Raw genomic sequence first — 25,953 nt, 5'->3', positions numbered from 1 at the left:
TTTAAGGGGACCAATTAACAAAACTCCAAACCTGCCTGTAAGGACCTTACAGTGTAATTGAGGAGCGGGACACACTCAGCAAATGAAGGACAAATTAGCATGTAATCTGTTTAAATTGTTTGACCAAGGTGGTGTATCATAAAACTTGACAACTTTCACCTACTTGCATGAGATCTGAAATTTCTGTATTTGAAAGTCATCTTGTCAGGCACAGTAGCAGCTTCTACTCCCTAAACCATTACTTGTTTTTCCCTGGTTTATATTTAAAATCACACTGCAATGTAATTTGGCTGATAAAAGCTTTCTTTTGATACTTACAGAGTATATGTAGCACACGGCTTTTGCCAGTGTTAAATGCTTTAACCCTGAAGTACCAATGGGTATTATCAAAATAGCCACATAAACAATAGTGTTTTAGTATCACACTTGCACTTGCACATTCAGCCTAGAGTACACATGTTGGTCCTGAAATGTAGGTAACTGATCCAACCCTTTCTATTCTTGTGGATAGGCAAGAAAAATGTAACTATCTTGGAAGACTCTTATTTAATTTTACATGTAAAATTTTATATGTAGTTCATCCTATTATGTATGTGTTACTGCTTAAAGTTTTGTCAATAATTTTGTAAGTGCTAGTAATTATAGATTAATAAAAAAATAAGTCTCTTAGGAAGTCATAACATCTGTCTCAACATTAATTCTTAATTAATTTTATTTTGTGCTGATGAGAGGTGTAAAGCATGGCTGAAATGTGCACTTTGCCTTCATGGAGTTTGCCGTCTGGCGTGTGGGTAGGAAAGATAGCCATTTAGCCACTAATTATATAGTAATTAAGTTGTTGTGATAAGCACTACTGAGGAGAAGAGTAGGTTTTGAGAAAGCGTATACTGCAGGGACCTAACCTAGACTGGGTGTCAGGGTGTCTCAGAAGTGAGATCTGAGTAGGAGTGGAGGTGAGGAGAGTCACAGCTAATTAGTGGTATGGTTGGGTCTAGAGCACGGATCTTCTGATCCTTTGCAGAGTGCTTTCCACAAACCATTCTGCCTCACTGCAAAAGGGAAAGGAATAACTGCAGCAAGGAAGGGTTGGTCAGTTCTTTCGCAAGCTGCAGAGACATCAAGGGGATTGAGAAGGGAGTAAGCAGCAATGGAACAAGCTGTTTCAATAAATCAGATGTCATTCGTAACTGGTTTAATTTTTTAATTTCTGTAGAGGGGTAGCTGAGATACCTTTCTGTAGGGGATTACAGTGAATTAGGTGGTAGGGTATGGAGATATTTGGTAGTAAAAGGAGAACAGTAGGATGTGGGACAACAGGATAAATGGGGTGTTTTTCCAACATTGGGTAGACAGGAGGAGGTGGAGGCAAGAGAGAAGGACTGGTGATAGAAAATGGTCAGCAGTGGCAGAGGGTTGGAAATGATTAGGCACACAGTCTGGCTTTAGGAAGCAAGGAGGGGCAGATTACTGAAAGGATATGCAGGGACCTAGGGAAAGATGACATGACAAAACCACCCGTGCATTGCAGGTCTTCTCTAATCAGAGTGAACAGGTTAAGGAATGGTGCTCAGGTGGGATTGGGATGCCAGAATGGAGAACGTTAGGCAGGCAATGTGAGAGCTTATTTGAAATCAGTTTGAAGTAGACTAGATCAGCTATTTCTACCATTTCAGCATCAATTTTTTGTATCCCAAGAGCAGAAATAGTGAAAAGTTTTAATCCAGTATTGGTTGCTTCTGCGTTACATGAAATATGTAGAAATTGTTTTTTAAAACTTTTCTTAGAATATCAAATATCCAATTCTCTGATCAGATTGCAAAAGAACATTTGATGTCCTAACGATGCTGAGGCTAGCCTTGACCTAGACTTCAGAGGTGTACTATAGAGGTCATGTAGCTATACTTCTCATTTAAGGTAAGAATCCTCTTGTCAACATCCGGCATAGGTGACTCTGTCTGCCTGAATCATTAACTTGATGATGTGATTCATTACCTCACAAGGTAGTCTATTCCTGTTTTGAATAACTTCTTTTAGTAAACTTTGCTTTATGTAGTACATTTAACTTTAATTTTCACCCTCCCCACCTTCTTGAATTTTTTTATCTTCTCCTGCCTTTTTTTGGCGTCACCCTATCTCCTGATTCATCTCATACTCCTCTGATCAATTCTTCATTTGTTTTCAGGTTTTTCTTTCATCTTCTCATCAAATATTGGTATCTAAGGTTGATCTCATTCTGTATACTTTACTTGTGTTCAGTTGCTACTGTCAGCTAATGACTCTCCTAGTCCACTCTGCTTCACGTGTCACTCTGTAGCTTCACTGAAGAGGTACCTTGCATTACACAGGACCAAAGGTAAACTCATCTTTGTACCTCTTCCCTCATCCCCTCTCTCCAGACAATAACAAACCAATTTCTGGTCCAGGACTCTCACATTGTTTGAATGATTGCATGGACTTGTCTTCCTTTGTTACCCACCTTGGACATCACTGTTCATCACTCAACCAAGTTGAGATCTAGAAGTCATCCTGGACTCTCCTCCTTCCCTCTTTCCCATAGCCATCACTCCACCTAGAGTAACAATAGTGGCTCTGTAATTAAACTCTTTATCTCCGCTGTTAGCCTCTAGAAGTCTGTCCTGCTAGAATGAACTTTCTTATATATTTTTCTGAGCATGCCACTCTGCTACTTATAAACTCTTAATTAGTGTTCTATAGCTTGAGTGTTGGAGTCTGAACTTCTTGGCATGCAGATTGTGAGGCCTTTTGTGTTCCTTACTACAGGCCTCCCACACTCCCAGCTTAAAGCCTCATCTCTTGGCACTTCTAATGTGTACCTGGTGCTCCACCACTCTAGGTTAACTGCAGAGCTTCAGGTCTCCAGGCCTTTGCACATGCTGTTCTTTCTTCCTGTTTTTGTTTTGTTTTATTTTAAATAAATTTATTTATTTTGGGCTGCATTGGGTCTTTGTTGCTGCGCTTGGACTTTCTCTAGTTGCGGCCAGCGGGGGCTCATCTTTGTTGCAGTGCACGGGCTTCTCATTGCGGTGGCTTCTCTTGTTGTGGAGCACGGGCTCTAGGCGTGCAGGCTTCAGTAGTTGTGGCACACGGGCTCAGTAGTTGTGGCACACGGGCTTAGTTGCTCTGTGGCATGTGGGATCTTCCCGGACCAGGGTTTGAACCTGTGTCCCCTGCATTGGCAGATGGATTCTTAACCACTGCGCCACCAGAGAAGTCCCTTTCTTCCTGTTAATGCCACTTCCCACCTACTCATCTGTTCAGTGCATTTTTTTCTCCTAGCGCCCTCCCCCAAAGAGCGTTGGAGTCATCATTCTCTGTGTGCCCATAGCTTTCTGAGTCCTTTTCAACTTGTGTTACTTATTTCTTGTCTCCTCTACTAGTCTGACCCTCTTGAGGATTTGGACTTTTCTTACGTAGTGTAGAACAAGCATCTAGCACAGAGTAGATCCCCATTAATTGTTTATTGAATGAATATTGAATTTCTTTTAACTCCCGGGCCTTACAGCACAAATCTGATTCCTTTATATGATGGTCCTTCACATGTCTGAGGACAGAATTTGTGTGTGTGTGTGTGTGTGTGTTGCTCTCTCCTTTCTAAATTAATCATCCTAATTCCTTCAGCCACTCTTCATCTTACTTAGTTTTTGACCTTTTGTGAGTTTGGTCATCGTCTTCTGGATATGCTGCAATTTTAATATTTATTAGTTTTGTCATCTTTGGAAGGATCAGTGATCATACTAATTGATCTGTAAACAGAGACCGATGCCCTGCTTTGCCTGCCTAACAGGATGAAGTATAAAGGAGTTCATAGATTTTCAGGATGAATGTTCAAAGGAGATAAGAAATGTGACCGCTTTTAGTAAACCATATGAAAGTTAATATGTAGAATGGTGAAAAAAGACTTAGGATATGGAGGCAGAGGATTTGGATGTGACTCATGGTTCTACACATTTCCATATATCTGTTGGGGGCTATAGGCAGGCAAGAATAATACCTTGCTTACCTAACTGAGTTGTCAGAAGAATGAAATGTAAAATTGCTTATAAACTGTAAAGTACAGTGTCTGTATAGAATGGTTTTAATGTTTTTTTGTGAACTTAAAAATATAGTACAATTCTATTAAATTTTTTGAAAGTGTAGTTTTTTTTCCAGCAATTGATCATTGTTGGTTTCTTCTTTACGAGTTTTCTCTATGCTAATATAAAATATAGGGGTAACATTAATCTCATTATGTGGAAGCTCTGTTGATCTATTTCATAGTCTTTCTTGCCAAACCCTTCATTTTATTACTGACTTTTGTGTGGTTGGGAGGTATTTACCATGCCATCGGTAGGCATTTTGGCTTCTAGGTAAAATTGCATCAACAATAAGAGAACAGTCAGTGGAAATGACTATAGGTAAGATATTATTGACCCAGAGAGCTAATGAGGTGAGGAAAAGTCTTGTGTTTATGATTTTTAAAAATTGACTTTGTCATGGGACACAAGCCAGTGAAAGATGATATCAAAATATCCAAACCCAGTTTTGGATTTGTTTAGAATCAGAGGAGTTTTTTTTGACTAAAAATTTTGGAAACAGACAAAAAATTTCATTTAGACCCACTGGTGTAATTTTGGTATATTTCTTTCTAGTGGCTGTCTATATGACACATCATTTTTATGTTGTAATCATGGTGTATGTACAACCTTATACGTGCATTATTCCATTTTTCGTTGTTGCCGCACTGTCTTTAAGTCATCAATTAAAAAAAGTTATTTTTAAATACTTAAATACATGTTTGTTTGAAGTAAAAAGAAAGTACATAAAGTAAAACTTCCACCAACAAATTCCTTTTTTAACCCATAAATAACCACTGTTAATACTTTTCCTTCTGTATTTACATATGTGTGTATAGTTTTATTTTTTACACATAAGCAGGATCATACTACTTATTGTTTTTCAACTTGTTTTTCACTTAACAATGCATTGGAGATCTTTCCATGCCTCTGAATACAGATTTTCCTATAATCGTTATTTAAAATGTCTGTATACTATTCCAGTGAATGAATATAATATTAATAGTGGCCAATACAAGTAGTATTTATTGAATACTCACTGAGCTGTAGGCACTGTACCACTCTCTATTACATGCATTTAATCCTTTATACATCCCTGTGAGGAAGATGGTAATATCTCCCCATTCTACAGTTGAGGTAACTGAGTGTCAAATATTAAGTGACTTGTCATAGGCCTCACAGCTCTCATGTGGAAAAGTCGGCATTCAAATCCAGTCCTTTACAGGTCGAAAGGCTGTACTCTTTATTATACTGCATACTGCTGCTAACAATTATTCTCCTTTAATGGATGTTGACGTTGTTTTCAGTATTTTGCTCTAATAAAGAATGCTGTAATGAACATCTTCCCACATGTAGTCTTTCCTTCCGTATTTTGGATTCCCTTGTATAGGATTGTTGGTGAAAAGATAATTTGTGTGTGTATGTGGGAGTCAGGGTTCCATTTATTTTAGAAGAGTAATGATACCATTGAGTAATACCATTCATTGACCAGTACTTTCACAATTTCTTCAAGATATTTTCATCTTTAATTGTGACCTTAAGGCCATTATTTTAAAATGCAGGTCCCATAGCTTCTCCGTTTCATCTGTTAACTGAAGGAATTAATTAATAATAGGAAATCTCAAAGGTCCCTTCTATCTCCAAGTTTCTGTAACTCTGAAGTCTATAAAATTGAGTGGTAGATTCATCTCAGCTAAATGACTTCTGTTAAGTTTTGTGTTTGAACACTGATCATTTCTGTTCTTTGATTCAAGAATTACCTTTTGTCATTCTCTAAAGCCCAAGTTACTACGCATCTTTTTTTTTTTCTAGTGTGAAGTCGGATATGATTGGGAAAATCTTTTAAGTTGCCTGTAAATGATCGTGTATGATTTTATTTTATATGTGTAAAAATAGCTTTAGGGCTGATTTCAAGAAATAAGCTTCAGTGTTAAGCAATTGTGAGATATTTTAAGTTGCAGTACTACTTGAAATATTAGATACTTACTCTCAGGCTTATAATGGATGTAAAGCAAACTGGCAAGGTTACTGATCTAGCTGATATTTTGATTCTGCCTTCGACTTCCTGATGTAAAGAAAGGAGAGAGAGAGGGAGTGAGTGGTTTTATATGTCCTATTTTACTAAAACCAGTACTTGAGTTCTTCTTGTTAAGGAGTTAGAAGTTGGGCAGTCTGAATTTCAGATTGCGTCTTTGCTTTTCCTATTAAAAAGAACCATGAGAAATAACCTCCTGTTAAAAATTTGTTATTGAAGAACAGTTGATTTACAAGGTTGTGTTAATTTTTGGTGTACAGCAAAGTGGTTTAGTTATACATATATATTCTTTTTCATGTTCTTTTCCGTTATGGTTTATTATAGGATACCCTGTGCTATATAGTAGGACCTTGTTGTTTATCTATTTTATGTATAGTAGTTTGTATCTGCTAATCCCAAACTCCTAATTTATCCCTTCCCATCCCCTTTCCCCTTTAGTAACCATAGTTTGTTTTCTATGTCTGTGAGTCTGTTTCTGTTTTGTAAATAGGTTCATTTGTGTCATATTTTAGATTCCACATATAAGTGATATTATATGTTATTTGTTTTTGTCTTTCTGATTTACTTCACTTAATATGATAATCTCTAGGTCCATCCATGTTGCTGCGGATGGCATTAAGAAATAACCTCCTTTTAATTTGTTTTATGGCAAGAATGTTCACATTTAATTTTGTAGTCAGATAGTTCTTGTGTAGCCAAAACTAGAAATTTAGGTAATTTTGACTAGTTGCAAATATGTTATCTTTGAGGTATAATTATGCACAAAGCCATGCACTGTGGAGATACTAAGATGAATTGGACATGTTTTCTATCCTTGGTCTAATGGCAGAGATAACAACTTAATTTGGAGAGAGAAAGTGTAATTACTGCTGTAGGTGGAGAAACAAATTCTGGAATCATTGTGTTACCATTAATCAAGTAATAGTACTACTTTTCTCATAATTTTGGTTCTATGTCTTTAGAGTAGTCCCAACTTAGTTTTAACAGGTCAGTAGACTAGAACTCTCAGAGGGAGTTATTTTTCATTTCCTCTATGTGAAATGATTACTGGAATGTTTGAATATATGAGAATGCTAATAATGGAGCCATCTGGGGGTGCAGCTACTTCCATGTCTTCAGGAAATCCGGAGATTGTTCGTACAGGTTTTGCAGGATTTATTACTGGTCAGTAATAGCCAGTAAAACTTACTGAGGAGTCCTGAGCAGAGTGAATTTTTAAAGTGATACCACATGGAAACTGAATACAGAACATTTGTTTTTCAGGTGCAAAGTAAATGAGTAAAAAAAAAATTTACCAGGATATATCTTTATATGTAAGGTCTAGTTAAGATGATAGCGTTATCATATACAAATTCAGGGAATAGAATAACAAATTATAAGTTTTATTTATAATTTTTATTCATAGCATGACTTTTAATGTAAAAACTAAAATTTGAGGATCTTTTTGGTTAGTAGTTGAAAGCTTTTGGTTTGAAGTTGGGTTATTAGTAGTTTTAAATTTACACAGTGTTGTGTGTCCAGGAGATTGTATGTACACTTCCTATGGCGATAACCCCTTTATTAATAGCACCCCACCTACATAGAACTCAACCATCATGCACCCTCACCTCCAGAACGTAACTGAAGACTAGGGAATAAGAGAAATAATTTTCAAAGTCTGTACATTAAAGTAAATAAGTTTCTCAGAGTCCCAAAAGTCTTTATTTAGAGCCTATTTATCTTTAATTCATATGTAGTTCTAACAAACTGTATTGTCTTATTTCTAAGTCCATAGTTGATCAGAAGTGGTAGAAAGACTGTCTTGAAATGCCCCCTAACAACAGCAATTAGTCACCTTTGTAAGGAAGAAGATTTAAAATAAACATAAGAACACAAAGATCTTCCTTAAACAGAAATGGTTGTCTCAGCCAGGTTGAGGAAAGTTTCTTTTCCTCTCCATCACTGCCAATGGGTATTTCCTGCCCCTGGCCATTTCTTTTGCCCCTCCTCCTATAGATACAGTTGCCCTCTGGGAAGAAATATCTTCCCTCAGAAATCTCTGGAGTCCCATCTCACCTCAAATTAGTATGAGTCCAGGCTGACACTTAAGGTGGGAGAAAAGGAAATATGAATAGGAAAAGAGGTGAGGTGCCAGGGCAGGGTTCCTTCTCTGCTAATCCCTACCCCTCAAAGCCATAGAATTTCTCTATTAGCAGCATTTTTAACCCTGATGGCTAAAATGTGTATGTCAACTTTAAATTTGGGGGTAAAATTAATTGTTGGTTTGATTTTAAGAAAATAAAAAATATTTAAAATTTTTCAAGCAGCATGTAAAATAAAAAGTGAGATCATACATTCTAGCCCTCTCCCCAGTGATAATCACTTTTAATAGCTATGGACTTTCTGTTTTATATATACAATTAAATATTTAAAATATATAATATATACATGTATAACAAAACTAAACAGTGACGGAGTGCTATGCATACTGTTTTCCAGTGTGTTTTAGGACATCTTCCCATGTGAGTACATACAAGTTTATCACAGTTGTTTTGATAGCCACATGGTATTTTATAGATGTATCATAATTTATTTAACCAATTCCTTTTGATGCTCCCAAATTTTTTATTGCAAACATATGCAGTGAACCCACTTTTACAAAATGTCTTTGTGCACATGTTCAAATACAGTATAGAATGAGTTTGTAAATGTGGAATTGTAGGGTAAAAGAGCATGTGTGTTAAATTTTTTGCTAGTTATTTCCAAGTTGTTCTCCAAAAAGCTGATTTTTCTCTATCAACAGCAAATGAGAGAGTGCTGTTTCCCCACACCCTTGCCAACATACTAGTTATTTTCAGACCTCATAGTCTCTGCCAATCTGATAGATGAAAATGTATTATCTCTTTAAATTTTATATTTTAAAATTATTAATGGAATTGAGCGTCTTTCAGATTTTTATTAATGGTTTATATTATTTTTGAGAATTGTCTATTTGTCTTTTGTTCATATTCCTTTATCCTGTCTTGAATTAATGATTCATTTATAAATGTAAATTAAGCAATATAATTAAGAATAGGAACAATTTAAAACTTATAACTGTCAGAACTCCCATGGCTACTTGTGGTTTTTCAGGTAATGAGAAGTGCATAGAGTAGTCAAGTCAGTCTGCTTACCTGACTTCTGCTAACCACTGCTCATGTTTGCTTGATATGGATTCATAAACTTTCAAACTGTTCTATTTTGAAGGAAAAAAAGCTCATTGATTTGAGTGAAAAATAGGAATTGAAACCGATGCTACTACCTCTTTTAAGACAGAGCAATTTTAGTTTAGAGTAAGTTCAGTTAATCAAATACTTGCATGCCAGTTTGACTCAAGATATTGAGGTGGTTTGAAGTGGAAAGTGGATTAAGGATGTAGCAGGAAAGACAAGTTTAAGGGACAGGGTATGATTTCCATTTTTGGATACCCTGAGCCTGAGATGTCAGCAGATCATCTCTGTAAAGGTATTACAGAATTGGGGCTCAGATGAGAGGTCTCTCTAGACCTCTGGCTAGAAATATAGGTTCAGGAATTATCTGATAGAGGTGATAGTTCAAGCCATGAGACTAGATCATTTCACTGAGGAAGGAAGAAGAAAAACCTAGGGCAAAGACTTGAATATACACCCATCATCGGGTGTCCAAAGGAAGGAAATATTACTGTGTCTGCAGAACAAGATAAGTACCTAGAATTAGAGCTATGTAAAATGATAAAAGTTCATTTTGCCCCTGGATATCTTATTCAGAAACATCTGTGTGAATAAATGGGATAGTGCTAACATAATGTTTGTTCTTTTCCCTTCTACATGCATGGTGTGGCCCTGGGTTAGAGTGCTAGGCAGGGAGAGGGGAAGCTCAAAAGGCAATTCTGAACAATTTTTTTTTTTTTAAAGAATTGTAAGATATTTATTTTAAAACATTTATTTATTTATTTATTTATTTATTTGGCCGTGCCAGGTCTTCGTTGCGGCATGCAGGATCCTTTAGTTGCAGCATGTGAACTCTTAGTTGCGGCATGTGGGATATAGTTCCTGCACCAGGGTTCGAACCCGGGCCCCCTGCATAGGGAGCGCGGAGTATTATCCATTGGACCACCAGGAAGTGCCCCCAATTCTTTACTATAAATAACATGTAATAATTTATCACTCTGAACTGAGGTAAACAATGAGTTAATATGTGTCTGCTTAGAACAGAGCCTGGTATATCTTAATCACTCATTAAATGTAAACTGTTGTTGTTTTTATTATTTCTATAAACTGGATGGAGAGGCTAAAGATACATGAAAATTAGATAAAACTTATATAATTTGGTTTATATTATCTGATGGCTGTGTATAATTAGATTGTTAAATGAGTAAGCTTATGTGGGGAAGGATAAGGATTTGTTTAGTTTGGAGTATTTGGTTCATAAGTTTCTTCGAGGATGTGGACTTGAGCTGGTTTTGAAGGCATGAGTAGGCTTTTTAGATGGGCAGGATTTTCTGGCAAGGAGAGTTAAATGAAGAGCAGTATGAGTTGAGGCAGAGTAAAGGCAAAGGCAACAAAAATGTTTTTATTAGTAAACTATTTCTTGAAAAGGCTCACTTTTGTTATTCTGAAGTTTATCTTTTGTTATGAAACAGAGGGATGATTATTAGATGATGAAATCATAGGCCAGGTAATCTTTTAAAGATTGTGATGCTAGAAGGGAAGCTGGAGGTAGTGCTTGTTCCAATTCTTAATGCTTGAAAGTTAACCTTATCATTACATATTTGCTTCCTAAAACGTCATTTATTTCCTGTTAGGCTTTGTGGGTATCTTTTACGAAACATTGATTTCTCTGGATTTTATTCAGAGCGGCAGAAATAAGCTTCAGGATGATGTGTATTGGGAAGTACTGAGGAATTAATTTTTGCTACTTCATGAAGAAATCCTTATTTTAAAAAAATTTTGTGGAAGTGTGCACTTCCTTCTTCAGAGTAGGTGTATTTAGGTAGAGATTTTGCAGTTTAAGAATCAGCCTTATTTATCAGTCATTAATGTTCGTGGGTAAGAAATATCAGGTAATATTATGGTACTAACTTGGTATGTAGTTCCACTTTGTTCAAAATTGTTTTAAGATTTGCCTCTGCATACGCATAATAATTTGACCTTGATATAAGGTTCCTTTTTCTTTTAGAACTCACTGGACAGCCCCCCCGCCCTCCAAATTTAGTGCTGTACATAGTATTAATGTCTACTAGGTACCCTCATACCCTCATCTTTTTAAACAAATCTGTATATTTGTAGAATTTTGTGTGTGCGTGGACTTTGAGATTTAGAAATTTCATCAGGATATGATTAGATGGAAGTTTATTCATTGTTGTTTTTTTCTTTTTAAAGAATGGTACAGTGGAGTTGCATTTTTGGTTAGGCATTAGGTTTAAATTCAGCCAGTAATGTGAAAACTGCATATTATCATTTTCCCATTTAAACACCTTAGGAAGACTTTACATTGGAGGCTGATACTTCATCTCAGTAAGTTGGGCTTAGATAACTTTTCTTCTTAGTCTTGGAATAAGCTATTTCTTTTGCTGACTACTAAATGAAGACGAAGACTTGCATTTGTATTGTTCAGAATCATTTTTTTAAACTCTAGAACTGAAGTGTGATGAGATGCACATACTAAGAGAGGCACACTGGAGCTGAGCTCAACTAGGAGAACAACAAGTTCATATCTCATATTGCTTGCTTATACTGAATGGCAGGTAGAATGGTTCTATTTAAATTATTTCATATTCTCTCATGTATGATTGAATTCATTTAACTTTAAATGTGTGTATGATATGATTTCTCTTATTAGTGAGTTTTGTTGTTGTTCTGAACACACGAGTCTATTTTAGGGTAGGAAAATTTCTTCTATTACTTTACTACCCATACTCTGTTTTCTCTTTCTGGAATTCCACATAAGTGTATTTTCTCTGTCTCTTTTCTCTATGACACTTTATTTCCCCCTTTTTTGGTGTGTCAATTTTTGCTTTATATATTTTGAGGCTATATTATTAGATGCATATGGATTTAGAATTGCTATCTTTCTGGTGATTAAAGTCTACTTTTTCTGATTTTGATATAGCTATATCAGCTGTTTGGCTTAGTGTTTAAGAGTTTTCACCCTTTAATTTTCAGCCGTTTTTATAGTCTTATATTTATGTTGTGTATGTAGCATACTCTTAGGTTTTCTTCTTTATTTAGACTGACAATTTTTGCCTTTTTTTCTAGAGCTCTTAGTCTATTTACATATAATGTAATGGCTAATGGCTTTAAATCTTCCATTTTTATTATTTACTTCTTACTGCTTTGCCTGTTCTGTGGTCCCCTTTCTCTGTTTTCTTGATGGCTTGGTTATCTTCAGTTACGCAGTTTTCCCCTCTCTTTTAGTTTACCAGTTATATATTCTTTTACTATTCATTTAGTGGTTCTTAACACATTATTGACTGGGGGATTTTTGCAGACACTAACGCCTGTGGCCATAATACGTCTCTGGTCAAAAATGTGTTAAATGTATCTTTGACTTATTACTTTTACCATTTATTGGATGATACAAGACCTTTTGAACACCTTAATTCTATTTGTCCTTTTCTTCTAATTTTTGTTATTATTGTTATGTATTTTAGTTCTGTTTATATTTGATAGCCACATGACATTATTATTTTATAAGCCATTATTGATTTAGATTTACCCATGTTGCTTTCATTTATCAGTTGCTCTTCATTTCTTTCTGCATCTCTGAGCTTCTATCTGGGGTCATTTCCTTCTGCCTGGAGAATATCCTTCAGTATTTAGTTAGGTCTGCTGGAGATGAATTCACTCAGCTTTTGTCTGTCTGAAAACATCTTTATTTCATCTTCAATTTTGATATTTTTGGTGGGGGCTGCTGGATGTAGAATTCTAGATGACAGTTTTTTTCTTTCAGCCCTTTAAGAATGTCATTCCATTGTCCACTGAACTCCATTTCTGATGAGAAATCAGCCATAAGTCTTATTTTTACTCTCTTGTGGGGAATGTGCTTCCCTCCCTCTTTCCCCCTTTGGACACTTTTAAGATTTACTCGCTATCTATGATTCTCAGAAATATGCCTGTGATGAGCCTTGTTGTGATTTTCTTTGTATTTATCATTCTTGCTGAGTTTCTTGTATCTGTGGAATGATTACTTTCATCATTTTTGGAAAGTTCTTGACCATTATCTCTTCAAATATTTTTTCTTCCCCATTGGAGTTTAGGCTTAAGGCTTCTTTGAATCCTCGTCATTCTGATGGGTTCAGAAAAACTATGGTTTTTGTAGTTTATCTGTGTTGTTTTGGTTGTTGAGGTAAGAGTGACAGTCTCTTATGACTTTCTGCATTCTAACCAGAGGCAGCACTCCATTTATTGATTTCTTAATTTCATTTATTGTATTTTTCAGATCTAGAATGTCTGTTTTGTTTTCTTTTATAGTTTCTAGGTCTCTGCCGAAATTCTCCATACTGTATCTTTATTCCTGAACCCATCCTGTCATATGTGTTACCATGAAGGTTTGCTTTTATATTTGTTATTTCTCCTGGTTTTGGGGTTGTCTTGTGTTTTTATGTGCTTGTTTATTTGTGATTGAGTGCCAGGGATTGTTTATGAAAAATTATAGACATAATCTGAATGCTACTATCTTCTCTCAGAAAGGATTTACCTTTGCTTCTCTTCTGGAATGTGGTTATATGAAGTCACTAATAATCTCAGGTCACTTTAGTCCATTCAGGGATTGAGATGATTTAAAATCAGGCTTCAGACCTTATGAGCTGAAATATTTTGGGTTTACTTTTATTTCTTGTATGTAGCCCTTTGAAGTCCTAATCCACAGTTTAAGAGGTTTATCCTCCTCCTTGGCAGGCCCTCACTCCAATTTTTGTCCCCTCAGGGCTTACACCTGTCAAGAGCTATGCTCATCTTCTCAGCCTCTTCAGCAGTAGTGGCCTTTAGAATCCACAGATACCTCTAGGTTAAAAAAAACAGCTCCAAATACCAGGTTTATTTATTTTGATTTTCTCATTTTCTAGATCTTGGTCCCTTAATTCCTCATGACCTTGATTGCCCTCACACAGATCTTTTGTATTTTGTCTAGTTTCTTTATTTCTCCTTAGTGGAAGAGTTGGTCCGAACCGCCTACTCCGTCATTCCTGGAAGCTGAACTCTTGCAATGCCCCTTTCGTCTTTTCTCTTATTTATGTTCTGTTAGAAATTTTCACGCTTGTCTGGTTTTTTGTCATGTGCAATCTGCATTTATTGCCCCTGTTGTATTTCTTTGAAAAATTATTCAGTTGTTTTGTGGCTGAAAGCAGTCTGTCCTGATTTCAGATTATTCTCTTTTCATGTGCATGGTATTCTCTTAAGTTTTTTTAGGATTTCTACAGTTGAGATTTCTGTAGTTGGGAATTCTAGTACTTTAAAGTTTTCTCTCGTAAATTTTCCAGGTGAAAAATTTTGCTTCAGTTGATAGAACAATCACTCCTTTAGCTCCTGGGTCTTTCAAAGTGTCTGTTGATGGGTACTTGTGATGATGGGATGGTGTCTGTGTGTGCAGAATATTGCTGGTTGAGATGGACTCTTTTAAACTTACGTGGGTTTGTGTTCTAATGTTTCAGGTCTAGATGAAAGGAGAAAATTTTAGACTTGCAGTAATTTTGTGTTGCTAGATCATTGGTTTGTAGGGAGTAGGGGTGCAAGGTATAGTCATACTGCTGTGAAATAGGTTTACTGCTACAGTGTTTGTTTTCAGTGCTGGAATTAAAAAATTCACAATTTAAATGCTGGCAATTGGCTGTGGAACTAGCAGTAGCAGCCTCTTCTCTTTCTGCCCCTTGTCTCAAAACTTTACTTCACACATGATCTGCAATGTGAATGCTCTGCCAGGTGCTTTGCCAGGCTTTTTTCTTGGAGGCACCCCAGGCCCACATATGGTTGGCAGTCTTCTGTGATTTTCAGTGGGCTACAGATTTTTCCCCTGGGTTTTTCTTTTAATCTATTCCTTTGATTATTTCAGCGGATATTGGGGGTGGAGTGTTGGGTAGGCATTGATTACATTTATGAGCTCAGTTTTGCCATCTTGAACTGATAATCTACACTGTGTGTGTTTTCTCTTTTTCAGTTGGTTTAGTTTGGTGTCTGACCCAATTAAAAAAGAATAGTTTTATTATTTTCTTTTTACTTTTATGTACATATAGATTATAATAATGCAATTTCTGAAGGACTCTAATTAGGCTAATTAACTCTTGCCTGATACGAACTCTTATGGAATGGGGTATTTTTTATTCCACAGACATTTTTGTGAATGTTGAGTATATTTTTAGGACTGTTAGGTTTTGGGATTACAGACTTCAGCAAGTCTCTCTATCTTATATACCTATCCTTGAGGCAGAGATACATTTCTCTGAGGCTGAAAGACTTGTCCTTGGGAGGATGACAGCAGGAGTGTTCTTAAAATTTTGATTTTTTTAAACCCATTGTTAAATATAAATGGGTACAAAGTATTGATAATAGTTCTTAATGTATGTAGAAAATATTCCAGTTAAAATCTTATTTATAATTTTGGCTGTGTTACTCATTTTTTTTCCATATATAGTAAATTTCAGTGTATTCTCTGACCAGGTGATTATATCAAATAATAAGGGTTTATGTTACATGTATTATTGCATTTATTCATATGTAACACATATATGGAAAGTAAGATGGCATGACTTCTTTTTAATAAGGAATTCAGAGTTCAGTAAGGTAGGTAGGACATGAAACAGAAAAGTAGAAGTGTTATATATTCATTATGCAACCTTTTACTTACGGGAAGAAGAATTAGGAATCTGCTTCAGTCTTAAATCTAGAATTTGCCAGTCTGAAAATCATTCTTTGGAAGTGGTTTGAATGATTAGGTATAGTAGAAGGAAATAGGAAAGCAGGTAGCTGAGGCCACAGGGTGGATTGGAAAAGAAAATAGCTAGCTTCATTATGCTGTTTCAGGAAGGACAACGTTATTTCTGTTATAGACATAAAATACACTATAAGGAATGTTGGCTGTCTTCACCTTATATCCAACAAGAATAGTACAATTTAGGAAAAGCTGTTTAAATTGAATCTTCCTGACTAATGTTTTGTTATGATATAAGCTGATTTTCCTCATATGTTCATCTTAGGTTAAATACATTATTTATGTAATGTTATAAACTTGATATGACGAAGTACACTTGCTGCCAGGTTTTCAGTTTTTAATGCAGTGGCTTTCACACTTGTTCAATTGTTAGAACATCTGGAAGCAGTGGTGTGCTTTGTGAGGTAATTGTGAAGTATTAATACCTTTAATTACATTAAACAAATGAAGTATAATTCTGCAAGCTGTAAATATGACATATGAATGCGGTTCAACTCAGTTTCAATTGAAGAAATATTTAATCAATATTTGTTGTGTACCATAACACAAGATAATTTCGTGATGAAAATGAATTATGGAAGAGGTAGAAGAAAACAGAAGTAAGGCTCCCCTCCCCCCACCTCCTCCCCCAAATCAATGGTTTATAGTATCTTTTAAGATTAGTTGAGATCTTGATAGGGGCTGGTTGCTTTAGCCAATGGCAGCATGCCTAAGTGATTCCTGAAGTATAGTCAGTATTTTTCAGAGCATCATTATACATATACTGAGATAAATCTGTGCTCCAGAGGCCTTGGAATCTGCATTTTAAGAAGCATCTGTGAGATTTCTTACTCACAGAGCTTGAGAAATATTTTCTAAATGTTGACTGAAAAAAACCCCAGAATATTGCTTCTGAATTTAAAAGAAGTAGTGTTTTAGAATGAACTTCCTCTCCAAGGGAATATAATTCATATGATAAGGTAGTTGCTATTTCACTTATATTTAGGAAATGTCTTTTTATAGCTACGAACATTTGGAATATTGAAAAGAATTGCCATTTCGCTGAAAGTCTTTTATTTTGTTTTTTCCATGGGAATAATCATATCTAATGGCTTTAAATGATTTTTCAAATGTGAAATTTATTAGAATTTGGACTGAATGTAATATCTGGAAGATTCAAAGTTATAATACATTTTTAAAAGTTTTAGTTTTGCTTTGTTAACTGCTTCAACTTTTGGAAGCAGGAACATAAATGAAAAGTTAAACTGAAAGTCTTATGTATATAAACTTTAAAAAATTCTTTCTCCAAAACTGTGAATTTCAGACTCATTCATTCAGTAAACCCTTATTGAGTACATGCTGTATGCCAGGCTCTGTGCTGGGGTGTTGAGGATGATTCAAACTTAAACCCTGTTTTGATAAAGTTCATTTTAGTGGGAATGAGATAGGGAAAGAATATACATATATATATGTATATGTATGTGTATATATATATATGTATGTGTGTGTATATATATATATATATATGTATCTATATAAACAAATGATTTGTGCATTGCCTAACTTTAAAGAATTTGAAATTCCAGTAGAGGGTATTTAAATAGCCATTATATTACACGCAAGAAAAAAAACCCACAGTGTGTATACGTGTGTGGTGGTAGTGCTAGTGTTGCCTCATAGGCTGTTCGGTAGTCTGGGCAGTGTGCAATGATTTCTTGGATTAGAATGATGGAGGTGCAGAAAAGTTTATGGAATGGGAAGTCATTTAGGTGATAAAATAGAATTTGGTGATGGATTGGATTTTGCAGTGAGAAACGTGTCCAAGATGATTGCTAAGGTTCTTTAGGATTTGTATAGCAGGATGGTTGATGTTATTTTTTGAGGGGAAAGAAATAAGTTTATGGGGGACAAGAAGAGCATGAGCTTAATTTTGGATATAATGAATTTTGATATGCCTTACCCAGGGGGCAGTTTGTTACAGTCTGGAGTGTAGTGAAAGACGTGGGCTGTAGGTTTGTGAGTCATCTGCTTAGAGTGTATGGTTGAGTAGAGAGGATGGGCTGTTACAGGACAGAGAAGTGAGTGGAGAAATAGGAGGAAAACCAGGAGAGGGTTGTATTGTAGAAGTCAACAAGGGAGTATCAGACTTGCTGGTAGATTAAGTATGGTGAGAAGTGAAAAATGTGTTTTGCATTTAGCTACCCATGAGTCACCCATGACCTTACTAAGAGCTTTAAGTGGAATTTGGAAGCAGGTTGAGGGACAAGTGGGAAGGGAGAAAATGAAGACTGTGAAAAGTTCCAGAAATTTCGCTGTGATTGAGGATGACTGAATGCAGTGGTTGAGTCTAATAAGAATGGTGTGTGTGTGTGTGTGTTTAATGGGCAAGACTCGAGCATGTTTAAAAGGCAGTGGAAGACTATGTGAGAGGGGTAGTTTGAATATACAAGGAAAACGAAATAATAATATAAGTTTCCTGAGAAGGTTGGGAGAATATGGGGTTGGTTCTGAGCACAAGTAGAAAGATTTACAGTAGATCAGAGAGGAGGAGAGATAAGGCTACTCTTTAACTGGAGGGAAGGAGCGTAGAATAGGTGAATATTCTTAATAAGGAAGTGAGGTCTTCTGCTGTGCATGTAGAGGTTTGAAAAGCAAGAAACAGTTCTCAGGAGAGTTGGTGAGCAAGTAGACCAGAGTTAGGATTGTCAATACTTTAAAAAGTACTAATATGAGAATATACTGTACTAGATTTACCATGAATTTAAATTCTGTGGGGATAACATTGTTTTCTATGCCTTTTCTCCCCTCATCTGCTAGGGGCTCATGAGCTGAGCACCTTGGAGATGGTAGGTTCTCAGTAAATATTTACCCTAAACTACTATCTTTAAGTGAAAAATGCATAAACAGCAACTACTCTTGACTGACTTAAATTTTGTAGATTAATGATAGAATTAATAAGTGAAGGAAGCCTCTTCCTGTAACGGTGTTTAATACACCATTTCAACAAATCTCTCCCTGCAGCCTACTAAACTTATCTCTTTAATTAAGTAGCTGATTTACACAGCAGATTTTGCTCATTTGAGGACTCAATCCATGTCTAAACAGATAAAGGTAACAGCTCAGGCATAGTTAAGATACATTGTAAATGCAATCAGAATTTCACCTCAGGGCAATTCACTTTTGAGACATCCATCTCTAAAAACCTGTTGTGTCTAAAAGTGGGGACTTTTATAACCAATTCCCCCTTATTCAGAGGCTAATTATGTAGTTTATTTGTCTCAAGATTAGGCAGTCTCCTTGTTTCTCCCCTTCTAACCTATCCCTTGGTTTGGGCATTTTGTTACTCTAAGCTCATGGGTAAGGTAAGGAGAAGAAAAGCCTAGAAAGTAGATAAATTAACGACCAAAATGAAGCTCTCTTGCTTGTTAGTTTGTTTTTCTTTTGTTTTATTTCTGTGGTCCATTGGAAGCTGTCAGAAGTGACTGCAGTATTCAGTGTAATAAAATGGGTTTTCAGTGTGTGAGGGAAACCCTCCTCTTGTTTAGATGATAGAGATAATGAACAGTTCCAGGCAGATAGAATTATTTCGCTATGTTTCCATATAGGCATATGGCTCTTTATGGGTGGGGAGTAACCCTTTTCTCTGTGTCTGTCTTCACACCCCTCCCTAGTAGCTCTCCCCTTTCTGTCAGTCTTATCCATAGCCATAGGCATCCCCAGCCTCCTCCTCCTCCTCACTGCTTACATGGATTGCTTTGCAAACATATGAAATGCTGTCATCTGGTGACCTGGGCAGAGTGTGAGCAAGGTCACGCAGGGTGCAGAGGCCAGATGGAGGAATTCAAATTATGATCACTAGACCATGCCCCTCTAGGTAGTGGCCTAAACTTTTATCTCTGTATCCTCAGTGGCCTAAACTTTTATCTCTGTATCCTCAGGGCCTCAGTATCTGGCATATATTATGTCTCCAGAAATATTTTATTTTTGAATGAAAGACTATTTCAAAATCAGAGTATAGGAGGAATTATTTAATTTATCTTTCTGCTTTTGTGGATGAAAAATGTGAGGCTTAGATTCAGTAGTAGCTATTTATGTTCCTCTGACGTAGCTAATTATATTGTAGACCATACAGAGAGGTAAGTGAATATAATATGCAATTGCACCCTTCCAGGAATCCCAAGTTAAATAGAAAGTCAGCCATTTATCTAGTAGTGTGTGTGTGTGTGTGTGTGTGTGTGTGTGTGTCTGTGTTGGGCGGGTTGGTGGTGGTGGTTTTTTTTTTTGTTTCATTTTGTTTCTGGTACCTATATTTTCTGGATACTGTGATATGGCAGGTACAGAGTTGCAGAAGACGTAGACAGCTTTTGCCCTTAAGGAACTTTTCTGATGTAACATGAGACAGCGTAAGAATCAATATGTCTCAAAGTGGTATATGATTAAATGCCAAGTAAGTGGTACACCTTTATATGTGCCAACTTTATAAAATGAAAAAAATGCTCATGATCCATCATTAGGAAGATATGTATTTTCAGTTGCTGTTCTAGAAGTGGGAACAGATTTGAGTTGGGAGAACTCTACATCTGGAAGTACATGTTGGTGATTATTGTCTACTTGATGGAGACGATGGAAGGGTGTTGCTCAGTGTAAACTGTCCATGTGGAGACCAGGCTGGTTGATGGATTCTTTTGTGTCATATGATGCCTTGTCACCAAATAAGGAATTCAGTCCCATTGTAAAATTATTTTGTCCACATATGTGTGCATATATGAGAACTCATGAATTTTTTTCCACTGGAAGGGGACCTTCAGGACCATCTGCGTCACCCTTTCCTTTCTCTCTGGTCCACTTGATTAGATCCACCATTACTTGAGCTGTGACTGGCACTATGACACTTTCTCTTGTAGCTTATTTTCTCTCTGACTTTCCTTTATTACTAAATTTAGCAAAAAGTTCACCACGTATAAAATGGATTTCTCATATTTTCACTGTTTGGGGAGTAGTTGAGTGTGGAAAGAGAGTGTAGAAATCTGGGAGGGAAATGGTGAAATATTGATTCCAGTGAATTTATCAGAAGTACAGAGAACCAGGAACTTAGGTACAGTTCTGGTCTCCCTTTTGGCTGCTTTTGGTTTGTGATGGCATAACTTCACCTGCAGATAGTCATGATGAATATTTTCCTTTTTATCGGTAGCAACACGGGGGTATGAATAGATCCTGTGGCATATCTAGATATAAGAAGCTATGAAGATAATGACATTTAGTACATAATATTTACCTTACTCTCCAGGTGTTTGTAATCTAGTTGAAATATATTGCCTTCAAAAGGTTTATAGTCTGATTGACGGTTAAAGGACCTGAAAAAGTTAAATAACAATAGCATATATCTTGTTCTTTTTGCCAGATGAATGCTCATTACTGTTTTCCCAATGTCTAGAACAGTGCCACGTACATAGTGGATTTTCAGTAAGTATTGGTCGATGGATAAATAGAAGGTACTGACAATAAACATAAGGGGGCCTCTTGAGGGCTATGGCAGTTGGAGAAGGCCTGAGATCTTGTACTGTGCAAAGGGTAAGTAACTTCATTCTGTCCAATTTTGTGTTTCTGATTCTTCCTGATCTCAACACTTCCCCCCCACCCCCCAACCTCTTCAAATACTGAAGCTGTTTCTTCCTTTTGATACCTGATTTTTTCCTTCAGAAGCAAGCCTGACTTCTCTTACTTTTATTTTGCCACTGCTTTGTTCATCTCCTTAACTCTTCCTTTCTTCTTCTCTTCCCAAGTCATTGCTGTTTATCTCCTAGGATTTAGAAGGATCATGTTTTGGTTTATAAGGTGACTATGTTTTCTTAGGTCCTAGTTCCCTCTTCCCCTGAAGAGGAGGTGAGACACTATCTGGGAAAGACCTGAGTTATCAGAAAAAGTTCCAAAACATCTATGATTAAGAGGAAAATTCTGTAGGATAGGTGGTATCTTATAATAACATAGCAATTTTTGAGCCACATTTTCAGGCTGTCATAACTACATTTTAATTGGCTGCGTTTTTTTAAACACAAATTAAACTAGTTATGTTCTCCACCCTCCTCAATTTTGGCAGTATAAAGGCCTGTTTCACAGAGAAGAACACATAAACAAGTAAGTACAAGGAAGCTTGTGTGAATGAAATTCTGCTCTATAGCTCAGTGACTTTCTCTGATTTAAGATGTAGCTCTTGGCAACTTCAAATAGTTTGTGTTCTCCGAGGGAGAAGTCCAGTCTATTTAACTCTGTTTACTAAAAACTAATTATGATTCTCCAATGGGAAATAGATTCTCAGACTCATTTATTCATTCAACAAGCATTTATTGAGTAGCTAATGTGTGTGAGGCACTGTGCTAGGTATTGAGAGATGGGAGAAATAAGAGTTAAAGGGCATATCATACATAAAAATAATCAAAATGCTGTGTAGCAAGTGATGATGTGTAAAAGGGGTGCAGAGTGCTTTAAGAGTTCTAAAAATGGAGACGTTACTTCCAGACAGAGTAACTCAGGGTAAACTTTATAGGAATGGTAGAATTTGAGCTGGATGGTGAAGGGCCTGAGTACATGGTCCCTGCATCGGAACACAGGCTGTTGGCCCTGGCTGAGTAGAGTATATGGAGATGGGAAGGGGGGCAGGAAATATAATGAGCAAACACCTGTGAGTAAGAAAGCGTTTGCGATATGTTCACAGAAAGTAATTTACTTTGAGGTTTGGAGTGTTAATGTGAAGTGGCACAAGATAGGGATGGGTGCTTGATTTGGCAATGGGGTATGCTATGAATTGGAGGAATGGGTTGAGTCTAGGCTGTTTACCAAAAATTGGTGTTTCTTGGAACATTGTTCCTCTAGTCAAGAAGTTATTAGTTTTATTGTGGAAAAAAAAAGTATTCTCTGCTCAAATAAGTTAGAGAATTCCTTAGGAGAGGGAGAATGATATTGATATCTTAGAATGATTTCTGTGGTATACTGTTTTCAGTTGTGTTGCTGTATTAAAAATAGTGGCTGTTCCAGTGTTCTATAGATTTTGTCCGTTGAAATTTGTTGCAGTTTTTCATGATGATGTCCTTCAAGGATGATTGAAGAGCAGCAGTGTAGGTGATTGGGCTGGCCTCACTCCCCTCTTCTCATTCCACAGAGGGTTCTGTGTAATTTAGATAATGGCAGTGCTTCCTACCTTGCTGCTTAGTAAGAAGTCCAGCACACAGTAAAAGATTCTTAAAAGGTTTTAGGGTCACTGTGGAGTAGGGTGTGGCATGAGCAGTTGTTGGTTATACAGGTATAGGAGATGCCCTGTGTTTCTACTGTGTAAGATACAGTTGGCTATATTTCTCACTAGCAGTGCTGGGTGTTCCCAAGGTTTTGGGAACTTTAGGCAAGTTGGTTAACCTCTCTGTGCCTCAGTTTTCTCATTGTGGAAAGCTCTCTATGCCAGAGACTTTAAAAAAGTGCATCGCGTGTAACAAGTCATTTACTCTGTGGTTATATAACTAGTAAGTGACAAGCAGGAATTTAGTTTAGGCAAGGCTGTTAACCAGCTGGCTATACTACAATATACTAAACAGTGTAGTGTTCCCTCCTGGAATGCTGGCTTTTTAACTCTTTTTTTTTTTTTTTGAATTTTACTTTATTTTCTTATACAGCAGGTTCTTATTAGTTATCCATCTTATACATATTAGTGTATATATGTCAATCCCAATCTCCCAGTTCATTCCACCCCCACCCCCACCACCACTTTCCCCCCTTGGTGTCCATACGTTTGTTCTCTACATCTGTGCCTCTATTTCTGCCCTGCAGACCAGTTCATCTGTACCATTTTTCTAGGTTCCACATATATGCGTTAATGTATGGTATTTGTTTTTCTCTTTCTGACTTACTTCACTCTGTATGACAGACTCTAGGTCCATCCACCTCACTACAAATAACTCAATTTCGTTTCTTTTTATGGCTGAGTAATATTCCATTGTATATATGTGCCACATCTTCTTTACCCATTCATCTGTTGATGGACACTTAGGTTGATTCCATGTCCTGGCTATTGTAAATAGAGCTGCAATGAACATTGTGGTACATGACTCTTTTTGAATTATGGTTTTCTCAGGGTATATGCCCAGTGGTGGGATTGCTGGGTCGTATGGTAGTTCTATTTTTAGTTTTTTAAGGAACCTCCATACTGTTCTCCATAGTGGCTGTATCAATTTACATTCCCACCAACAATGCAAGAGGGTTCCCGTTTATCCACACCCTCTCCAGCATTTGTTGTTTGTAGATTTTCTGATGATGCCCATTCTAACTGGTGTGAGGTGATACCTCACTGTAGTTTTGATTCGCATATCTCTAATAATTAGTGATGTCGAGCAGCTTTTCATGTGCTTCTTGGCCATCTGTATGTCTTCTTTGGCGAAATGTCTACTTAGGTCTTCTGCCCATTTTTTTGATTGGGTTTTTTTTTTTTTAATATTGAGCTGTATGAGCTGTTTATATATTTTGGAGATTAATCCTTTGTCCGTTGATTCATTTGCAAATATTTTCTCCCATTCTGAGGGTTGTCTTTTCGTCTTGTTTGTAGTTTCCTTTGCTTTGCAAAAGCCTTTAAGTTTCATTAGGCCCCATTTGTTTATTTTTGTTTTTATTTCCATTACTCTAGGAAGTGGGTCAAAAAGGATCTTGCTGTGATTTGTGTCAAAGAGTGTTCTTCCTATGTTTTCCTCTAAGAGTTTTATAGTGTCCAGTCTTACATTTAGGTCTCTAATCCATTTTGAGTTTAGTTTTGGGTATGGTGTTAGATAGTGTTCTAATTTCATTCTCTTACATGTAGTTGTCTAGTTTTCCCAGCACTACTTATTGTAGAGACCATCTTTTCTCCATTGTATATCCTTGCCTCCTTTGTCATAGATTAGTTGACCATAGGTGCGTGGGTTTATCTCTGGGCTTTCTATCCTGTTCCATTGATCTGTGTTTCTGTTTTTGTGCCAGTACCATATTGTCTTGATTACTGTAGCTTTGTAGTATAGTCTGAAGTCAGGGAGTCTGATTCCTCCAGCTCCGTTTTTTTCTCTCAAGACTGCTTGGGCTATTCGGGGTCTTTTGTGTCTCCATACAAATTTTAAGATTTTTTTGTTCTAGTTCTGTAAAAAAATGCCATTGGTAATTTGATAGGGATTGCATTGAATCTGTAGATTGCTTTGGGTAGTATAGTCATTTTCACAATATTGATTCTTCCAATCCAAGAACATGGTATATCTCTCCATCTGTTTGTATCATCTTTAATTTCTTTCATCAGTGTTTTATAGTTTTCTGCATACAGGTTTTTTGCCTCCTCTAAGATCAGGAACAATAGAAGGGTGCCCACTCTCACCACTGTTATTCAACATAGTTTTGGAAGTTTTAGCCACAGCAATCAGAGAAGAAAAAGAGATAAAAGGAATACAAATTGGAAAAGAAGTAAGACTGTCACTGTTTGCGGATGACATGATACTATAGAGAATCCTAAAGATGCCACCAGAAAACTACTAGAGCTAATCAATGTATTTGGTAAAGTTGCAGGATACAAAATTAATGCACAGAAATCTCTTGCATTCCTATACACTAATGATGAAAAATCTGAAAGAGAAATTAAGGAAACACTCCCATTTACCATTGCTCTTTAACTCTTTAGTGTGCACTCATTCCATCCTCTTTATTTAGTCATACCTACTTCTTCTGTTCCAATGAGAAAGGAAAGAAGTTCTTTTTAAATTGTTCAAGAATGTATATGGTGAAGAGAATGCCCATTATTGGAGTCTTACTGTTACTAGTTATTTACTGCCCCAAATCCTTTGCTCCAAAGAGCAGAGGTTTTGCTGTGAAGTTTGGCGTGTATTATATGCTGTTATGCCATACAGTAGGCCCCAAATTGTGACCCTAGGAATACAAATTGTGTATTAA

At 36.5% G+C, this 25,953-nt stretch overlaps 1 protein-coding gene across 7 annotated transcripts in view; it reads left to right on the top strand.

Moving 5' to 3' along the window:
- Positions 1-25,953, top strand: part of NEO1 (neogenin 1) — a 248,202-nt gene that overhangs the window by 1,950 nt on the left and 220,299 nt on the right. The gene's annotated exons all lie outside the window — the stretch shown is intronic.

The sequence above is a fragment of the Balaenoptera acutorostrata genome, chromosome 3 (genome assembly GCF_949987535.1).
Source record: "Balaenoptera acutorostrata chromosome 3, mBalAcu1.1, whole genome shotgun sequence".
In the NCBI taxonomy this organism is placed as follows: domain Eukaryota; kingdom Metazoa; phylum Chordata; class Mammalia; order Artiodactyla; family Balaenopteridae; genus Balaenoptera; species Balaenoptera acutorostrata.
This window is presented reverse-complemented; position numbering and strand designations above follow the sequence as displayed.